This window comes from Ruditapes philippinarum, unplaced genomic scaffold, assembly GCF_026571515.1.
Source record: "Ruditapes philippinarum isolate M1 unplaced genomic scaffold, ASM2657151v2 ctg1263_1_1_1_1, whole genome shotgun sequence".
Taxonomy (NCBI): Eukaryota; Metazoa; Mollusca; class Bivalvia; order Venerida; family Veneridae; genus Ruditapes; species Ruditapes philippinarum.
In genome coordinates this window covers 2,478-24,928 of record NW_026865474.1, presented here as the reverse complement: position 1 = coordinate 24,928, position 22,451 = coordinate 2,478, and the positions used below count along the sequence as shown (strand labels likewise).

Below are 22,451 nucleotides of genomic sequence, written 5' to 3'. Positions count from 1 at the left end.
TCATATAATAATTATAATGCATATCTTCTACACATTTTCACTGTATAATGGCCTTTGCTTAAAGTATTTTATATCTATCCTTTCTTTAATGAAATGAATCGATAAAATGAACAGACCCTGTAACCCTCTGTAATAGCATAGTATAAAGGTGTTATAATTAAAACAGTAAGGAAATAACCCCGCCTATTTATAATCAAACGCTTGAATCTGTCTAACTGATCCATAACATTGCAGCTGAGATAAGGGTGAACTCACGCCATAATCTATCCAGTCCTACACATTAACCCAATATTTCCAGTTTCCTCCAAAATTTCCTATCTCTGGTCAGTGATGAGCATTTAATTGTAATTACACGGCTTGTCACTGTATCACTGACAGCAGTACCATTGAATGTTTTATGATCCTATCATGTTTTAAGAATGTATAGTTAAAGCTGGAGGATATAGAGAACATTTTAGAATTAATTGAAAACAAGTTCAAAGGGGGGGGGATAATTCTGTAAATATTCATGCTACAGTTATGAATCTTATCACACATGAAAAGGATCATAAATTTTAAGTTAGAAGTAGATACCTTAAGAAATAAAAAATTAACATTTTTTTGAGAAAAAAGATAAGTTCATGGGGAGAAAATTCTGAAAAAATTGGTGCAAGAGTTAAAAACATTTCTAATATGATGTAGTTGATGATAAGGAACATATGTTTGAAGTTTAATGTCAATCCTCAATCTTTGAAATGAAGATATTAGAGTAAAATATAACATTATTTTACGGAAAATTATATGTTCAAGGGGATATAGTTCTGGTAATACTGTGGTTTTAGAGTTTTGCACCTTATCACATAATTTGGATGATAATCAGGAATATATATTTGAAAATGATACCTTAAGAAATAAGAAGAGCTGTCACCCAAGTGACGAATGCCCCTGAAAAGGTTTCAGGCATGCAGGTATTATGAAAAGAAAAGAGAATGAAAGTAACTATTGCTTCATATTGTTCTTTGTATTATTGTACCTGTGATATATAAATGTGATAGCATGAACCTTCAAGATATAAGTGTGACCTTGACCATTGACCTTTAACTATTGAACTTTATTTATTATGAATTTAAAAATTTATCGTGTGTTATAAAGTATATAATTATACAAATAATTGCTAAGTTTCACAATTCAATTAAGCTGCAGACCCGGTTGAAAAAGAATGAAGAATAAGAAAAAAAAACATTGATAAATTTAGTAAGTGTATCTTCTACAGAAATTTGACCCTTCAATTTTAGGGCCATTAGATAATAATACAGAGGGCCAATTAATAATGACAAAACTCTCAACTCAGTGGACGTGTTAATGTGAGACGTACAGTTAATAGTGATTTACTAGCTGATAAGCCCTAACTGAGATTCAGCTGGCTGGAAGGGTTAATGCGTAGGACTGTATCGGCTAGTCGAAGTTCATGACCTCTTGTGTATTATTTTACAAGTGTCTGCAATTTGTATTAATTTCAACAAGGCATATAAGATTTAAAGATACGAGTTTCAGGGTACTGGTACTCACATATTATTTTCTTCACATGTCATTTACAGATAGATACAAGAGAATATGTATTTAGATATTTTTATTCGAAATGATCAAATAATATCGTTTAAATTATCTCATCCATATGTTTATATCATTCTTTTTGTATCTAAATGTATTAAAATGAATTTCTAACAATGTGCAAAGATAAAGAAAATGTAACTTAATTAATATGTTCTTAAAAAAAATCGATTTCTGCTCATTTTTCATTTTTCTTGCTTCCAAAGAAACTAACCTTCTTTGCTTATTTGGGTGTCAATATAGTCGATAATCGACAATTAAAGAAGTGATGTGCAATTTACATGTATATGCAACAATATATTGCATAAGAAGTCAACTTATTAACCACCATCCCTTAAAGATTTTCACATCATATTCTCAATTTATATCAAATACTAATAAGAATAAAAATATAAACAATCACTACATGACAATGATACATATTTATGCTTCTGAACTGAGAAAAAACTGAAATAAATACCTTAAATTTGCATCTGATGATCGCATAACTTTTTGCTCAGTTTAAGTGCAATCCTTTTGATGATAAAACAATAACACTCTGCCACATTCTTACAAATGTACAAATTGTACTTCTGAACATCAATTCTTCCATGACGGTGAGATAGCGATAAAGCCCGCGAAATTCGTTCCAGATTTTATTACACACATAATTAAACGAATACCGCGTTGACCGCATTAAGGTAGCAAATCCTCCTGTCCACCGACAGAAGAATATTTCAACGATAGAGTAATGTAGGAAGGGAAATGTAACAAAAAAGAATACACATACATGTAGTTGCAGATTGCCTAGATGATATAATGCAAATGTGTTTTGCTATCAAATCTGTCACAAGATACTAAAAACTAGACATTTTTTAAATAAAAATGGTAGCATTTCTCATGCAAAAGTACTTATTGCAGGTGTTATGTATTTATGCGTATATATCTAGATTAGATTTAACGGCACTCTGAAGTTCTATCTTTACAAATGTTATTATTTACTCAGTATACAAAACACGTCACTATGAATTAAAATAGCAGCTTGTATAAACATTAAATGAAAAATGAATTACAGATAATTACACCTATTTTCTTTCTATATTGTCTAAGATGATAGTTTTTATACACCACATTGTTAGTAAGATCAGCAATTACTTTTTGATACTGATTTACTGATACTTTTAAAAAATAGATTTATATTTCTTTAAGTAGGAAAAGTTAAACTTTTTGATAATAATGTAAATTTTGTCTATATTCTTGTTGTCTAGAGTGCATTTTTTTCTATTCATAGGAACTGTAAGGTCACTCATTCGCGAGCGATAAGAAATGTCAAGATAACAGACAGTACCGCGCAAAGATATGGAGGCATCCATCTGCAAATTAAACGTTACGTTATTGTTTCGCCGTTTTTACATTCATTAAAGACATTGGATATACAAATAGAACTTTAAAACAACGAGTTACGCATTTCAAACTATAAGAGTGGTTCAAACAGTACTATATCCATAGATTTAACCATCAACCGTTGCTAACCCTATTTACCTTACATGCACCATGAATTTATAAATACAATAAATAAGTTGCTCAAAACTTCGCTTGTGCCCAAGATACGCATAAATGAGCGGTTTGTTTAACGATGACATTATATGTTCAGATGAAAAAAGATCTCAAAATTAATTTAGACATTGAATATTATGACAGTTTATAAGATATTCTGTCACTTGTAAAATTAGTCTTTTTTCTGATGAAATTAATTTACGGAAACAATCTTATGCAGATTATTTCAAAGTAATTGACCTTCTCTCCGCTGAAGTAATTAAATGTAAAGTTTATAACTTTTTTTACGAATATATGTTTATGTCAAAGAGTCGACATGTGTGCGTCTTTAATTATCATGTGCTCACGAAATACTAAGTTGGGCGAACGAGATACTATGTCGTTACAACCTGTTACTTTTTCGTGCGCTAGAGATATTTAAGTGGGGCCCACAATATACTATGTCTTGGCCACGAGTTACTAAGCTGTTCTTACGAGGTAATTAAGTCGTGCCCAGGAGATAATTAACCAATCAGATAAAATTATATAATTATGAATGTTTTAAACTTTAAAAAATTCTGGTTAAAATTTTACATGCAACGTTAATCTATTACACTACTTAAGATATCCACTTCAAACATTATACATGAATAAAGGATCATAAGAATAGGTCACTATCCAAGACCAATAAATCAGATTTTAATCTTTACTAAGTTTTGCTCTTTGTGGGGAACATTATGTGATAGGATTGATCAGTATGTACGTACTAATTGCCTGTTGACCTTTTCCATACCATAACTTGAGAAGAAATTAGCCCCGGTTTATTTTATTTAGTAATTCGTGGCCACGACTTAGTAACTCATGGATATGACATGATATCTCGTGCGCACCACCTAATTATTTCATGCGCACGACTTAGTAACTCGTGGCCACGACATAGTATATCGTGCGCACGAGATAAATAAAACATACACACACATGTCACCTTTTTGCCACCGTACGTAAATCAGCTTACGAACCAATTCTGTGAAGAAATATATATTTATATAGCATTTATTGTAAGGGATGAATGCATCGATTTCTTTAATAGCATAACAGACTTCATACATGTTTCCAAAGCGAGGTATAAGCCAAAAATTACCTATCCTTTGTGTATAACTTAAAGAATAAGAAAGCCAATTAATCTATAAATGGAGTAAATAAATCAAAACAACACATTCTATTCATTTCGTCTTTGAAACGAAATAAATACATTCAAATATTACCGTTTAAGCGGTAACGGCAACGTGACATTAAAGTATAAATATAGATCAATGATTCTATGTATAAAATATACATATTTTTTCAATAAAGAAAAGTTGTAGTGCACCAAATATATTTACATGTACGATAAATAGAAAAGATAAGTAATAAAACTAACAGAAAAATAACGTCTTGGTTCAACAGTTATTAAAAATAGTAATGAATATACACAAAGTGTTTTTTGCCAAAAGAAAATTAGTACTGTGAAAAGGCAAACAAGTGAACATCTGGAAAACAATACGAAATTGTAATTCTTTTAAATACCCATTTTGCCTCAGAAATGCTTTAATCTTTAGCATTTCACAAGCTTCTTCATTTTGGTATACTTTAATAGTATCCTTAAATTTTCTCATTGGCTAATTACCTGGAACATATTTTTAATTTGATTATTGCAGATCATTAGTAAAAGTATAGTTAATTATTATTTTGTATAATGTGCCTTTAACAATCTATTCCTGTTGATATGTTAAATATCAATAGGAAGAAAACGATAAACGGTTCTTCTGTAGAATGAGCTTCACTATTAAAATGAACAGCCACATAACTTGAATTATTGGAACGCTCTATTGTTCAAAACTTGCGGCTGTTCATCCCTCTCGTGTTTGTTCAATTTATTGTATTTTACACTTTTACGTGTCTAATTAAAAACAGAACAGAACAGATATTTTATTAAAAAAAAAAGAATATCCAAAGCCATTACAATATGTGACGCAATATTCATATATCATGCTATAATTTTCCCCTTTCTGAATTATATATGTAGATTTTACTAAAACAACGTATCATAAGTCAGCAGGATGTCTGATGGTTATGTCTTTCTTTTTAGGAAGTCAAGAAATTGATGTGTACTGCAGATAATTTTTTATTACTATTCAAATTTGTATTCAAATATCATTCATAAACACAATATGTGAAAGAGCAATTCATTCCAATATATATCTCCATAAAAGAATGATCATGTTTTATATGTAAGAGAGCTCGTAATCAGTTATAGATCAATATACACGTGTCAAAATGCGTTATTTGATTCGTTACTTCTTGTTGTTTTTTTGTTGTTGTTGTTGTTGTTGTTTTGACACGCGTATTGCAATTCTGTGTATTATCTGTGCTTATTATATTTATATTCTGACATATGTGGGGTGGAACTGTTAATTAGATAATTTTGTGGTCGAATAAATAAGTGCAGAATTATTATAACGTTTATTGTCATAAACTTATTAACAATATAATGTAAATCACTAATAAGCTTTTCTTAAGTTAATTATGTTCTAATCGTCGACTCTCCAGTTTATTTTTAGTAAATGTCTACACGTTCATTACTTTTTTAAAATATCTCCATGTATTTCTGTGTAATTTTGATTATAACTGTATATTCCAAACTCATCATTTATGAATCACGATCCCGTTGACTTCTGACATATACAAAAATCGCATAACGCTAATTAAATTATGCATGCTTAAACTTTAATGATTATTGTAACTAAGTATAACATTAAAGGTCATTGACTAATTTACATTATCGGCAAATCATTAGTAAAAATCATTCCTTAGGTAATTAGAAGTGGTCCTGTTTTGTTAAGCACCTCCTTTTGTCTCAATATGAAATGACATTCGTTTTTGTCTTCGCTTTACATAAAATGAGTGTTTTCATATCCTTTTTAAATATATTAATTTGGCGTTACATGATATGCGAGATAATTGTCCACTTTGAGCATAAATGTATATTCTTGCAGGCTCTGGTATTAAGTATTACTTTCATTACAATATTCAAAACAGTCTGAATGCATTATCGTTATTTTAATTAATGATTTCACAAGTGTAAGGAGCGGAATGATAGTTCTACGTGAATACAGCGTTAACATATCTTTTTTACTTAAGTAAATTAATTATAAATAACAATCACTGTGCCACAATATATCATTACAAACTTTGATGGAAAGTATATAAAACTTCTTGAGTGAATCACACAAATAGTGACTTATTCTGTTTTTTAATCTGCAATTCAAGTTTAAATCTTTGAGGTAGGCTGTATGAAAGATCAAATAAATATTATGAACACTACCGAAATAAAAACCTTACAATATTTATAAATGTATAAAGAATGAAATGTTAAACAAATAAAGACAGAGCATCAATGAAAGTTATTTAAAAAAAACAACATTGTAAATAGTAAATAGATAAATAAGAAAAACACAATAGCCTACCCCCCCCCCCAAAAAAAAATCAAAAAAAAATCAAATAACCTTTATCCACGTGTATTATTACCATACCGTTGTAACATTAAATTAGGGGTCAAATCGAGTTTATAACACAAATAACGGGAGAATTGATAATTACCCTAGAGATAACCTCTACTGTGGTGCCAAATTACCGCACGGACTTTCAGTGATTCAAATGAAAAATGTGCTCATCTTAGGCTGGAACCAATGAATGTTTTTTTCCCCTGTTTCGCAATGTAAGTTATTAGTTCCTGGTTTAAATGTTTTATAACCCCGTTCTGACTTATCTGTATGTTTGATCTTTATGGGCAACATGTTCAGGCTTCCACAGCACAAAATGTGTCCACTAGTTATTTTTCTTCTTTGTTTAAAATGACCCCCCTTAAAAAGGAAGAAGAAGAAAGGCAACAACAAAAATCAAACAACAAACAAACAAAAACAAAACATTAAAACACACGTCTCTAGGTTTTTGAATAAATAATGATTCAAGTCTTTATTTTATTCAAATTTGTAGTTTTGTATATGAATTTGCAAAATTTAATTATATTTTGCTTAATCCTGTAAATATTAATAATAATAACAATAAACATTTTACAGACCGTTTTAAAACTCTACAGGTGTGCTCTGTGCAACTTTTAATCGGAATTCAGCAATGATTATTTTCTTGACTCTCGGTGTATTTCGAATTTTGTGGTGGTAAATCATATACATGATAAATGTACGAATGAAAAATGGTATCCAATTTATAAAAACATTTCTAAATCACAAAAAAATGAAAGGCGATGATATAATGGTGATTTACATTATTATAAAATGGTCTGCACACATGTATATTTCAATATAAGAATAGAAAGGGTGAGTTTTACCAGTCTTCTCTTTTACGAAGGTATCAAAAAGTACTTATCGTTCAAAAAAATATATGTTTAAGGGAACAAAGATTTTATTTACATCGACTATACGCCGTGAGATCCGCAAAGCTTGTTGCAAAACTATTTAGTAAAGTATTTTCTAAATTTCGTTCTAATTCTGGATTTGATTATAAAAAGTGTATTTTTTAACATGATAATCCTTCGCAGCCTTTAAATATTGAGGGCAAATGTGTTTTGTCAGTCCAGTGGTGGATATAATTCATAATACATTAATCAATATGACACACATCCTAGGTTCTAACTTAACTTTGTGTCAGTGGGCCTAAAACCTTCGATGCGTGGCGTATTAATTAAGGTATTATTGAATATCGTCCTGCACGACATTATTGTTGTGAGTGCACTTGTTTGGTACTTTAAAGTTTTTCTAATTTGTTGATTTCTTAGTCGGGTTGTTCCAATATACCTAACTTAAATAATGTTAAATCACCCTTAGCATAAGTTACCTGCTTTCTATTTTTATTTTTTAACAGCTTATCTATGTTATGCAGCCTTCATAACCTTACATCACCCGTTTATCATAGAACTTTCAATAGGACAATTAAGTGCAATTTCATGAAAAGCGGCATATGGCCCCAGGTAAAAAGTGCGTGTGCACTTAAGGAGAAAACAATGGACGGAACTGAATAAAATTGAATTTTTAAGGGGGATGTAAGGTTATGAAGGCTCTATATTAACATAGATAAGCTGTCACAAGACAAAGTTAGAAAGTAGGCAATTTATACTAAGGGTGATTCAACATTATTTAAGTGAGGTACATTGGAACAACCCACCTAGGAAAACAAAAAATTAGAAAGACTTTAAAGTTGCATTTAGCGAAACGCGTCAATAATAGTGTCGACGCGTTTAAATAAAATACTTTGTTGAACTTGTTACGTGTATATAAGGTATTAATCATAATGCACAAATATTTTGTTACTTTGAAATAAAAAAAAACGATATAAATGAATAGAAATATTGATATTTTTATCAACAAAATCAAAATAAAAGCTGTTGTTTTTAATGTGACTATTCAATTATATTAAAACAAATATGCTTGTGAAAATAATCGTCGAAAGAAAAGTGGTAGTATAAAGATAGGCTGTATGGTATAAACAAGGGTCAAGAGAGGGTCAAAATGGCCTAAATTAAGATAGCAAAACGAGATATTGCCTCAATTAACGCAGTTTCAGTAATTCATCAGACTACGATTTGCGAAAAAAATGCACAAGCTTTTCAAATATTTTAAAAGAAGTTTTATAAGATATATCTATATACTAATAAGATCAATGAGCCTTAAATCTTAAAACTTACGAAACTTTCAAAAGATTATAACATGTAGCATTATGTTTCTTTATTCACATTCATTGATTCTTATCATTTTTAAGAGTATCAACCGCTCGTGAAAGTATTTTAACTATTAGAATGCCAACTTATCATATAGGATCGATGTTTTGTGATATTGTTTGGTGTACATGTAATGAATAACATGCAGTATATGGTTGATACGGTGCATTAGGACTTTTGTAAATATCACGGCGTTTTACAATGAAACAAGTCATAGACGCTATTGTCAAATAAATAAATAGTTTGACTAAAAATCTGCATTGAGCGAGTTTGCAGTTTAAGAACAATTCAAAATAATATTGAACTAAGACACTGTGACCTGCAATTAAATACGTAAACTGCACTTTTTGTCCCGAGAGTTTATTAAATGTCGAATTATTATGATCGAAAAATTCTGAAACTGGAAGGGATCATTTATTAGTGTGGCTGCCAGGTATTATTTTAAATTTATTTAAAACATACTGAGAAACATTCTGGAATAAACAAACAGAAATATGGGTTACTGAAAGATATTGTCAAACCGTGATGTGTAACAATATCTTTAAACAGTTTTTGATTGCGTTTTCGTTTTAAAATTTGTATGGGTAATGTTAAGGCTGTTTTATGCTGATTACATACAATGTAAGTTACATAAATACTTTTAATAAGTCTACAAGCCACAAAAACAATATATAAATACTTTCAACGGAGTTTTATTGTGTTGCTTTATGTTGCTGTGCCCGAAGGTATTCACAACTTACCGATCAATTTGATCAAATTAATTTAGAAAACATAAATCTGACTGGATGATAAGCATGTTGTTTGAAAACATACGGGTGTTAGCAAAAATATACATATTTTTTGTTTTGGGTTTTACGTCACATCGACACAGTAGAGGTCATATTGCGACGTTCCAGCTTTACTGGTGGAGGAAGACCTCAGGTGCCCTTCCGTGCATTATTTCAGGCACGAACGGGCACCTGAGTAGAACCACCGACGTTCCGTAAGCTAGCTGGATAGCTTCCTCACATGAAAGAATCCAAAGTCCCTGTCGGGATTCGAACCCACAGCGGTGAGGGGCAAGTGGTTTGAAGTCAACGACCTTAACCACTCGGCCACGGACGCCCCAGATATACATATTAAAACATATACAGTTCAATGGTGGAATTGCATTTAGCACATTATAGCGTGTGAAAAATGTAAATATGATTAATGTCGTTATTTTTTTTATAGAACGGATGTCGAAATTCATAATTTAGATGTTAAGTTGTATACTGCAGCCTGTTATAACGTGACACCGTATTTACAGATATATGAGACATTTGTTGTGCAATCGTAGAAGTAACTTGAGAAATATACCAGGTATAAAGTAAATTAACGTTCGGTTATTCAGCGTTAAATTTATAACGGTAGCTAGCACCATGATAAGTAAGCAAACATTAGTCATTAAACATAATTCATCAAAAAGAATTGTCTTCCAAGGGTTCTTATATCAATCCTAAATTAAAACACGTGCCTTAATAACAAATGTTAAAAAGAGTTTTTAGTAATATGTTTATCTTTGGAAATACATACATACAATTCTTGTTTCTTAATTCCTTGTTTCTTTGTTTCTTGATTCCTTAAACTTTTGCGATAACCGTAATTAATTAAGTTTCAATGTAATTATATTATCATTACAAATGTATCTGACTGTCAAAATACTGAAATGATATAATTTGTATAAATTGGACATAAATGTTATTTTCATTTCCTGTTACTTTGTAATTGTCTTGACAGAATATTAAATGATTTTGTTTGTGTTGTTTTCCGGTGTGTATATTAAAAATAATTTTGACATTAGTCTGTAATCAAACAAGTAATAGAGAAGGGTTATGTTTCCAGTATCTAGTTAATCTTTTTCATCATTACGCACTTAAGTGAAATGTAGAATAAACAGTGTTTTTCGTCATTATATTGACAAAGTACTAATTAAAAAGAAATAAAAACAAAAATAGGAATTGTATATTTATAAAGCTTGAATATATTAAGTGTTTCGCAACAGCTCGTTGCTTTTCAAAACCCAGAGTTTCTCAATGATAATATTGATAAAGAGATCGAACAACGTGCTTCAAAAGCAGGGTATGTAAATTTAAGATTCATTTTAATTTCTACGCAATTATTTTGTAAATGTATGCAGTTAAACTTTTATTGTTTGTATGCATTCAAATTACGACATTTTCATATTTGATGGCCCAGTCACATTCTTAATATGTCAATAAGTACATATTATTTCATGACATGTAGTAAGAATGAGTTTACTAAGCGCATTCTTATACTAGTTATTTTTTATATATGTTATAGACCGTTGGTTATTAAGCTGTCACAACATATTGCTCCGTTATTTAGATACCCGCCTGTTTCCTATTGTACAAATAGATGTCAAGTGTAACAATATTGCAATGTTTTACACGGTACATATTTCATACGTTTATTGTAGTCCTTCTTACCCATGCCTTTATGTACGTTTATCGTTAGAAGATTTTTTGCCTTTTACTGAATATTTTATCTTTCTAAAGTACATGTAGTACAAAAACCACCATAAAACTGTAAACATTAAAATTGCTAGGTTTTATTGTACACTATTTGATGAAATATATGCATAAGAAGCCGATATGATAAGGAAAAAGGTTTGTGAGAGAAACGTATATGTCTGCTGTTCGTGCAAACAGATAAACGACAATGTCAAAATAATATTCTGTTGTTATAGAAAAAGCAAAACAGAATGATACAGAGCATAATCGACAAAGGGATACACTTAATATAATTGAATATGAAAACATGCCATATGTCTTAATGTAGTAGATACAGGTGCATATGACTAATACTCGAATTTTGAAAACCATAATATATTATCAAAAGACGTGCACACTATTGTAATGTTACACGATAACGCCAAAAAATACCTTTATATTTTTTAAATATCTTATTAAATATACTTATTTTTTCAGCATATTTCAAGACATTGAATAAGGTTATACAGGTACCCATCAATAAGTTATGTTATGTACGTTAAGATCTTTGAAAATTACAAAAATTCAATTAAAGAGTTTTTCCTTGAAATGAGCACAATACCGGTACTTCGATAAAAAGGCGTTAAACTTAAGATGATGTTTCTTATACACTTTTATTAATGTATTTCCTAGTTATAAATAGCTCACACGAAAAGTTGTTCTACCATGTCATAATTAAAATTCATTATTATCTTCATAAAATAAACACGCTTTTTGTGCTAAATTAATGACAAGAATTTTGTCTAATTATTCCAAGTTTCTTTAGATTAAAATTGCTAACAGACCGATAAAATATCTTCTATTATACGACTGTGCTATGGTATTTTCATGTTTTGAACAGATTCAGCATTTATATAATGGCAGATTTAACCGAAGTATGACCGAAGGGTTATTCAACATCAGAAGAGAGAATCGGCCCAGCCGGTTTCGGTTCAAATAGAAAATAGTCTCAGGGAATAGTACATATGTGTTATGTAAAATGTATAAGTGTGTGTACTAAAACAACGTAATATAACACTAAATGACAGTGATGATTCGAATTAAAAAGCAAAACATTACAAACAATGGCTATTGAAACTTCAAGGAAGAAGTAATCGAGAGGTAATCGAGTGGTGCTTGGAAATTCGTTAATTAATCAGGTATTTATATACTCACCATTTCCATGTTTTGTATACATTGATTTTAATATTTTCCTGTTTGTATTTGTATTAACATCACAGACTTATTACCTTTATTCTGTAAGTTTTTAATTAAGATTCTTAACTATTGTTTTAGCTTAGGTACATCTCTTTCATTGCCACGCAAATGTGTGCCATGCATTTTAATAAAAGAATCGTAACGATAGCTGAAATTGTTGTAATTCAACTTCTCGAACCTTATATTATTACAATTTTACATTTATTGTACTTTACACAATTAATCTTAACACTTTAACAATCATAATAATTTTACGCATGTTATAAGACTTAATAAATTATTTCTAATAATTACATGTATATCCATATGATTTTTATTGTTAATGTTTGTTATTCTTGCATATAATGATCCTTAAATGTTGTTTTGACTCGTTCCATTTGTCCATGAATAAAAAGTTACATAATAAAATTTTTTAGTATTAATCCTTGCAATAAATCAAATAAATAAAATTATATCTACTTGAAAACCCCGTTTTGCTTAAAGTGTATTTCTAAGACCTATATCACACACACATCAGAGGGTAAAAAAATGAATATATTTCAGATTGAGTATGTGATACATGCACATTTTGTCAGTCCTTAATTGAGTGATAAGTTTCCAATTAAATACATACAGTCATGTGTTTCATTTGTGTCAAACAATTTGATCGTTTAAAACTTTTGAATAAACGTATGACTTATTTTATTACATTAAAGAAATGAGAAAAAATGCAATGAAATTGTTCATTTTATTTTTCAGCCTTAAGAAGAAAGAAACAGTGATTTGACATTAAACAATCAAGAAGATGATACTGGATATTAATATAAAAAGGCGTCAAATAAGGAGTAACCATAAAATACGGATAAAACGGATAAAAGACAAGTGATGCATTGGAACAAACGCGAACAATTTTGAATGCGCGCTGAAGACATCAGGCATAAACATTTAACTTTGAAGTTGCTGAAGTGATTTTGGTATTCTCAATTCATCATGTTCAACTAAAGTTTTTCTTTTTTTTCTAAAAAAATCAAACTTGTTATTAGTATTTGATTCTGCTAAAATATAATTCCGGGAAATGTATATATAATATGTCTTATCAGTGCTTTGAGTTTTTGTGTAATATAATATTGCGCAATATTATAATATTTGATAAGTATGAATTTCTGAGACATATTGTGCCATAAACTTCTGTTTGTTCATAATCTTTGGTATTAAATACTTAAAGGCACGTCATGCCTCAAAAATGTTGTGCTATTAGTTGTATTTATGTTTTCGTATCTTGTTACCGTTTCATAAAAAATAGTACTCACTCATTGTCCATATAGAACAATTTTGTGATATAATTTGGGACATATTGTGCCTTTAACCTTTTTACAATTTTGATACTAGCTTTTAAAATCCAATATCTTTCTTTCATAAACATCTTTTCTTTATATGTTTGATATGTTTCAATGTTCAAATTGATTTTTGTTTTTGTTTCTGATTTTCGATATCATTTAGGAAATTAGATATGAGATCAGAATTCTCCATAAATAATTTATTTGTTATTTCTATTACATTCGATTAATGTTCAGTAATACCAACTTTGTCTTTTTTGTGTTTGTTTCAGTAACAATGCATGCAATTTTATGGAAAAAAAAATAGAAAATGAAATTTTAATCTCTTTCTATGCTATGCATAAATTTTATTGCAAGTTAAATGATTTCTTTTTTTCTTTGAAAAAAAATTAAACACAGAAAAACACACAAACAACATGAAAAACGATCTATGAAAACATATCATTGAACATACGTTTGAATATATCTAGGACTAAAATTGTATATATAAACAAAGCAGCCTGGTTTAAAACGGCCAAGCATTTTTAAGATACCTTTGTTGTTAGATAAGATTAATAGTTTAGATTCATTTTCAGTTATGGATCCGTTTGTTTTTATTTAAGTTTAACTTCTATGACATAATAGTTATCATAAAGTTAGAAATGTATATTTTCTTATAATATTTTTAAAAGGCATTTATTCTTTTTAATGAAATACCTGAAGATAGTGTAGAACTTCTCACAATTTGTGTAATAAATCAACTTAACGTTTAACTTTCATTATTTCAGCGTAATGCGTAATGAATGGACTATTAGTGCTAGCATTTCTTAGGTCAGTGTATTTATTGACTTCTAGCGAAAATGATTAATGTGAAATCGACTGTCAGTAAAATGGACATTATTTTACAACTAAAGAGATTGTACGATTAGCCTAGAATGAAAGCTTATTAGTTTAGCAACCTCTTTGAGTAAAGATATTTTAGAACATTGTATAATCACTTTTGGAACATACAGTTATCTGTTTAATGTCTGCATAATCTTGAATATTATTTCAAAATTATTAACTGTTGAAGATGTGTCATATTACCATAAAATCGTTTGAAATAAAACGTTGGTTGAGTGAGATCTGTCTTCTTTCTGAACCGGGTTATATAATTATGATATTTACTCATCATTAAAACAATAGATTTTCATGACACAAAAATCACACCATCTCATATATTATTAATAATGATATACCGCATTTTTATTACATTTTAACCATTTGATGTTTTTGTCACATTTCAATTCACTTTCAATTCATCACTAACATAATTTATCTTATTTTATCTTTATTAATTCATTTTATTTATTTATTTATTATTAATTTATTTATGCATTTATATTTATTCATTTATTTATTTACTAGTATTCATATTGTTATTTATGTATTTACTTATATTTACTTATTTATTCATCCCTTTATTCATTTATTTGTTTATTTATGAATAATTAAAAAAAGTAAAAATCTTCCTATCATTAAATTCTTTATTAACTGCTTTACATGTGTTTTACGAGTAAACTTCCTGTTCATTTTGTTAAAAGTTAGAAAGAAAAGGAGCTTATCTTTCAGATATTTGTCACTTCAAATATTTTTTTCGATGCCCATACTGTATAAATGGATAATTTGGAAACACATCCCGGTAAATATAAAAATTATATTGTTAGAGCGCAATATGTTTTCTGATATTTATTTTAAGACTTCTAAGCATAGTTACTGTAGTAAAATGAGAAAAATAGTATAACACTATACCATTATACTAAAAATAACTGACTGATTTTTTCTCATTTTAATATCATTATTATTATTATTATTATCATAATTTGTTTATTTTTGTTATCATTATCATTTTATTTATCTAAATAGATATTATATTTTTGCGCTAGTATTTTTTTTTTAAAAAAGGTGATTATTGATGATGTTTATAATAATTAAACTTTAGGTAAATGGATAAGTATTTTATATAAATAGATAGCTGATTGACAATAATATGTTACTACTAGCTTAAAAAAATATAATATCAATATCAGTTTTAGATAGCTTTTAACTATTTTCCTCTTACTTTTGTTGTTTACTTACTACATATTTTCATTGTAACAATATGATGTATGATGGAAAATGTTAAATAAAGTAACGAATTGTCACAAAAATAAAACAAATGTTTGAGTTATATTATTACTCTCCATTTTGTCGTTGATCATATCCTCTTCAATAAAACAGGGGTAAACCATATATCATGCAACATTTTCATCTCAATAAATCATAATCAAAGGCAAAGATCATATTAACGTATGAGGAATGCGATGAAAAATGTATCATGTATATTCATTAATTGAACAGTATTAGTCCATATGCCCGCACTATACTAATTACGGAGAATGAACTGCATTAATGACAGTATTACTTATCATTTTAAAAGTATAAGAAATACATTCTTCTATGTATGCGTATATGTGTTCATCAAATAACTCCGAACAACGATTTCCAACATTATCCTTCGAAAAAAAGATAAAGGGATATCATCTGCAAACGGACAGGTACAATGCGTTTGAGGTTTAAAAGATGGGGGAATTATTCCCCTAAGTCTGCCAACACACTCTATCTTTCTTTCTGCATGTACATTTGTTGCTGAAAAAGTGCCTTAAGGTAGACCCCCGGAAAAAGGACATCTGGAATTTCCTTTTTTATTCTGGAACGCATTGAAAATAAAAATCACCAAAAGAAGTCAAAAACGGCAAAATTGAAAATATTGCAGGCTCCGTTTGATTGAGCGTACTGTCAATGGCAAACTACCGTCCACGCCAACTAGCACCGACTTAAGCAGACATTCAAAAAAGAAAATGGTGAAAGTTTGAATTTCGAAACTTCCGCAGTTTGCATATTTTATAAGTATATCGATGGATAAAATTTGAAAAAAGGAAAAATTAGTGATACAGAATTCAAAATTTAGAATACAAATTAAAAAAAATCCAAAAATTATCTTTTTCCAAATTAAGATCTCCTGACTTTTCATTGACCATTAAATTAATATACTGTCTTTCTGGAAAAACTGGTATTTCATCCCATTCTAGTAATTACACCATTAAAGCCAATGTTGTTTTTCTGATTCTCGTCAATCATTCAAAGTACCAGTTTTGCTTGCTCGTTAAACAAAAAGTAATGAAAATGAAATTGAAAATGTTCTACCAGGGATCTTCAAATATGAATATCTTCCTTTAAACGACGTTTTACATGAACTATGACCATGTATCGCTAAGCTCTCAATTGATACAACACATGTGTAAATCAGTTCAGTCTAGCTTTGACGATAGTTCGATTAACGTAAAATACTCGTGTAAAAAAGCTAAAATGGTTGGGAAAAGGTCTCCTTTCTCTGATCAAATACGGTCCTATATCAAGAGTTACTCGTTATAGAGACTTTTGTTGTGTCATTTTAAGCAGCACGCCTCAAAATTCATGTTAATTTTCATTATAAAATTTTGGAAAAGTATGTAAAAGTAAAATGATGTGAGGTGAACAAATAAATTAAATTATATATTGCAATCGGCACTTACAATCCACGAAAATTAGCAAAAAGTGGTCAACATTTGCAAAAGCAGCCCTAACTGCGTTTCTAACGCAGTAGAAATATTGTGATAAAATTCTGAAAAACCAGTGTTAAACCGCACGTAACATGTAAAATATAACATAAATCTTGAATGTTTTTACCTTTCTTAAAAGTTTAGTGCATTTTTCTCAATATTGATTTTCTTGAAATATTTTGGCTTATCTGGAGGCGTGCAGCTTTAACATATGTGTACGTTACTAAAGTCTAATGCATCCAAATATCACCAATAAATGTTATGCAAACTATCAGTTTTAACACGATTTCGTTGAAATAACTTCATTCATTGTGCTTGCATCGCCAGTATTGTCCAATGATTTATTTAGCAAAACACTTTGGTAAATTAAGCTTAAATCTTCATTTTTAATGCTGAAAATGAGCTATAGTAATGGCTATAGAAATGGTTATATGTCATGTATCATTTAGGTTGTTTTAAGAAATATTTCACCTTTGAATGCCACCCTATTTTAGTATTTATGTTTTTTCCTAATTAAATAAAGAGAATTACGATTGATTTCCACATCTCTATGTCTCTCATAATGCTCATTAGTTCGACTACACCTAGTCTCATTAAAAAATATTTACATTGTCCTTTTAATAACTTTCAAAGTATTGCATATTGGTAAAAATGGTCTTTCCCTCTAAATTCACCTAAATTCACCAGTCGTGTGTTTTCACTTTTTAGGAACAGAACGTCTTGAAATGTTCAACTGTTACTGTAACACCAATGGTAGTAACTATTTTAGCTATCAGGAGGTCGTTTACGCCTTTGATTCTTCCGAGGACCTCACTTGCACACTAAAAACGTCTTGATTCAAACATGACAGCCGAAGGTTTCAACTTTACTGACAACATCGCCACGAAGTTTATGTTTTTCCGAAACTTACACAGTTATAGACTTATATAAATCTAAGTTCAACATTTTTTCTTGTCTCTGAACTTCTAATAATATATTTGTCTCTTGCAGTTTTCTCTTATTGTCGTAGTAATGACAATAGTCTTTGATAATATTTCGGCTTTGCATCAAGTCATCTAAAATGGAATTGAAAAAGAGATTACAAAAAAGCATTGTCCGATCTTAAGTATAAAACAATTTATCATAGGGGAATAAATGTACGCAAAAAGTAGCCATCTTCAGAGAAATGCATACTTAAAAATTGGGTGCACTATAAAGCAAAATGTTTGCTCAATGTCAAATACATCTTTCTTGATCAAAATGATGATTTAAATAACATGTGAAACTGTTACTGACGAGATAAAAAGAGAGTGGAATAAAATGAGGCATTTTCCTTATGGTCACATGGTTGTCGGTATGACTGGGATTACATCACTAGTACGTAAGTAAAATGTAATTTATCACGCTCAATATTACCTTTCAAGTTTATATTCCGAGCGTTATTAAATGCTTACTGGAAATCACATTTGTATAACATAATTAATCTGAAATGAAATGACTAGTTTTACAATAAAAACTTAGTATGAATCATACACAATGACATTATCTATATATAATTATCTGTTAATAAATGTCATTTTTAATAAATGTCATACATTGATGATTCTTAAATTATTAACAATGTACATGTATTCTAGATTTCGAGCATTGTTTACCAAAATACGCTTCAGTTGTTACATTATAAAGCTACCCAGGATAAACTTGAAATTGTTTATTTTTACTTTACATACTTTATAAACATCTTAAAAGCAAAAGGAATGTTAAAATATAGCCTTATGATTATTTATATCTTACGAAAATTCAAAAATCTTTACTGTTTTAATCGACAAACCCTGATTTATAAACACGTGAAAACCATAATTCATTCATAGTATGTGATAATCGGACATTTACGAGGCTAAAAATTGTAAAAATACGTTACTACAATAGGAAAATTTATACATACTTCGCACAACAGCTTCTAAATCCAACAATCCAGGTAGAAATAAATATGATTATTTTGATTATTAAAATCGCGCGGTTTCATAACTTTTTAACCTCGACAACGGTTACAGGATAGAACTCTTGGTATTGTGTACATGCAGCGCCATATAAAAACTCGAAAGAAATGCAAAATTTCAATTGCTTTTGTCTGGTTTGCTAAGGCCAGGTTTATTAAGGGTTTTTACCTGTTTTTACCTGTTTTATATGATGTGTATAACAGACTAAAATTCTAAAAAAAACTTGTGCTGTAATTTGTTTGACGCTAAAATATTTTAATCGGATTAGTATTGGGTAACAATAAAGTTTAACTTCAAGTTTATTATTCAACTTATGTCTTTATATTGTCATGAGTTCTCTTTTGATTAGAAAGCACTATTTGCGCGTTTTTGCTTTAATTAAATGAAGTTTTAAATAAATACATGACAAACATGTAATTCAATCGTTTGCAATTACAGTTTCCTTTATAGGAACTCCACTGAGGTCCAAAAACTTACGAACAAAATTTGAATTTCTTTCATAGATTAGTTGAGGCAATGAATTAAGAAAGATACACAACTATAAATAAGAAATATAGTAAGAAATAAATTTAAAAATCGCATTGTTGTGCTATTCAAAAATAGAAAACAACAGAATCCCTAAAGAACTTCCAAAACAACAAATTTAAAATGTTGCTGGCTCGGTTTGATTGAAAAGTGTAGAATCGCTGTTCAACATCGAATATGATAAACAAGATCAACAAGGAAAGGCGGCGTTCAATGAACGCAAGTCTTTTTTTCCCAGTTATACTACTTATTTGAAACACGTGAGCGATTGATCTGAAATTTTGCACACACGGTTTTAGTCTGGACCTACATCAAATGGAACATTAATCTCTAGATCCCGTCATGTCAATAACCTCAATGAAGTCCCTTAAACGCTTTCATGAATATGTTGAAATGAAATATAAAGAAAACATTGTTGACTCCCTTACGGGAATAGTTGGTTCATAAATCAAGCGGTAATACAACTTTATGATGAAGTCTCCTACCGGTAATCTGATAACAAACGTGTCCTCATAGTGTCAGCGTACATTTTACGAAGTGAAACTAATGTTTATGGAGTCATAAAACGTAAAATAGCACATAGAACTTTGAATTCTAAACAAATTGTCAGTTTAACTGAACAACAGTTTATTATAAAATCTACATATTTTATTGTTCAATGTGATAGCATTTGTGCATGTATAGTGATAGAATATTACTTAATAAATAACTCTGGTCAACAAAATTTCTGATATTTAAGTTAAACTTTAATAGTGAAATGAAACCATAATTCTGTATTCCATTTCTTTCTAGTATTTGAAAGGGGGAGATGACATTACAATCGATATTTAAAGTGTTTTGTATAACCGGCTATCGCGCACTATAAATAACACAACCTTATCTTATCCTATTTCATAATAACTAGAAAGTAAAATCCCTCATATTTCCACACAAAGTTAAAAGCAGCAACTCATTCGAAAGAAGTAACATTATTTCAAATAATAAAATATACTGCGTCTATTTTTATTCTTGCACATTTTGTAAAAATGAGAGCAGAAATGATGTTTATTTTTTATATATATTTGTTTCTTTCTTTGATGGCGCAACGAATGTCTCGGAATTTACACATAGTGATTTAATAAGACAAACGATATAAATATCAATACATACGGTATCTATCATATTCTGCACCAAATTTTGTTCTTATATTCTTACAAGGAATCCGTAGAATGCCCGATTTATTTAAACTTATCTTTTTTCGAAGATGGGAAAAAATCTTAATTTAAACGGATATTCTCTTTTCCTTTTTAGTTTTGCTGAAAAGAATTATATTTTACAAAAACAGATCGCATCTATCAATTATCTAAACACAATAAAAATTTATGCAAATTTTCTGTTTTCTTGTTGTTGTATAATTTTGAAAAGAAAATCAATAGCCGGAAATTAGTTTAAATTTAGTATTCACTAATACTGTGTAGTTTGATTTCAAACTACGCAATCATAATTCAAGCGAAAGTATGTAACGGAAGTGATTTAATCAATATGTCAATCAATCAAGATTTTTAGCAACCTGTGAAAAAGTTTTATATTACTTATAAATACAACAACGTAATAAAAAATTTCGTAACTTTACTAAGAGCAATGGCTCCCTTAGCAAAGTGAATTTTATCTTACAATTAGACTAACGACAGTAGTTATCAAAATAACAATGATGAAAATGATGATGATGATAATAATAATAATGACAATCATAATGATAATACCCATTAAACGGTTGTGAAAACAATAAAACATATCCGCTTATCAATAATATGGCATGTATGAGATAACATATTGGTGATAATTTGAAACAATATTGAATGTGAATTAATCTTTAATAGGCACACTTTCCATTAATCATTTCAAACAAGATGGCCAAGATGATCCTCGATCGCTCACGTGACGCATCAAACACATCCGAGCAATTACCTAGACAAGCATCCTAACTAAGTTTGATGACAATTGAGTCCAAAATGTGACCACTAGAGTGTTAACAAAGTTTTGCCATATTTTGGCGGTGTGACCTAGTTTTGGAACGCAGGTGACCTATATTCGAACTTGACTTAGAAATCATCAAAACAAACTTTCAGACCAAAATTTTCAGGATATTTGGATCAAAACAGTAACCACTAGAGTGTTAACAAGATTTTACTATTTTTAGCTCCCGTAACCTAGTTTTTCATCCGAAATGACCCATGTTCAAACTCATCCGAGCAATTATCTAGACAAGCATCCTGACACAGTTTGATGATTGAAAAATATGACAGCTAGAGTGTTAACGAACAAATGTAGACGACGACGGGCGACGGACATCCAATGATCCTTAAAGCTCATCCTGAGCTAGGCCAGGTAAGCTAAAAATGGTAAAAAAGTAGAAATGTATTATTTGAATATTATTGAGTTCTCAG

General features: G+C 29.5%; 1 long non-coding RNA gene across 1 annotated transcript; it reads left to right on the top strand.

Moving 5' to 3' along the window:
• The first annotated feature begins 9,884 nt into the window (after positions 1 to 9,884).
• LOC132729206 (uncharacterized) lies at positions 9,885 to 14,432 on the top strand. The gene is made up of 3 exons (XR_009625578.1): positions 9,885 to 11,879; positions 12,251 to 12,548; positions 13,345 to 14,432. It is a non-coding gene; the product is annotated as an uncharacterized LOC132729206 (long non-coding RNA).
• The last annotated feature ends 8,019 nt before the right edge of the window (positions 14,433 to 22,451 follow it).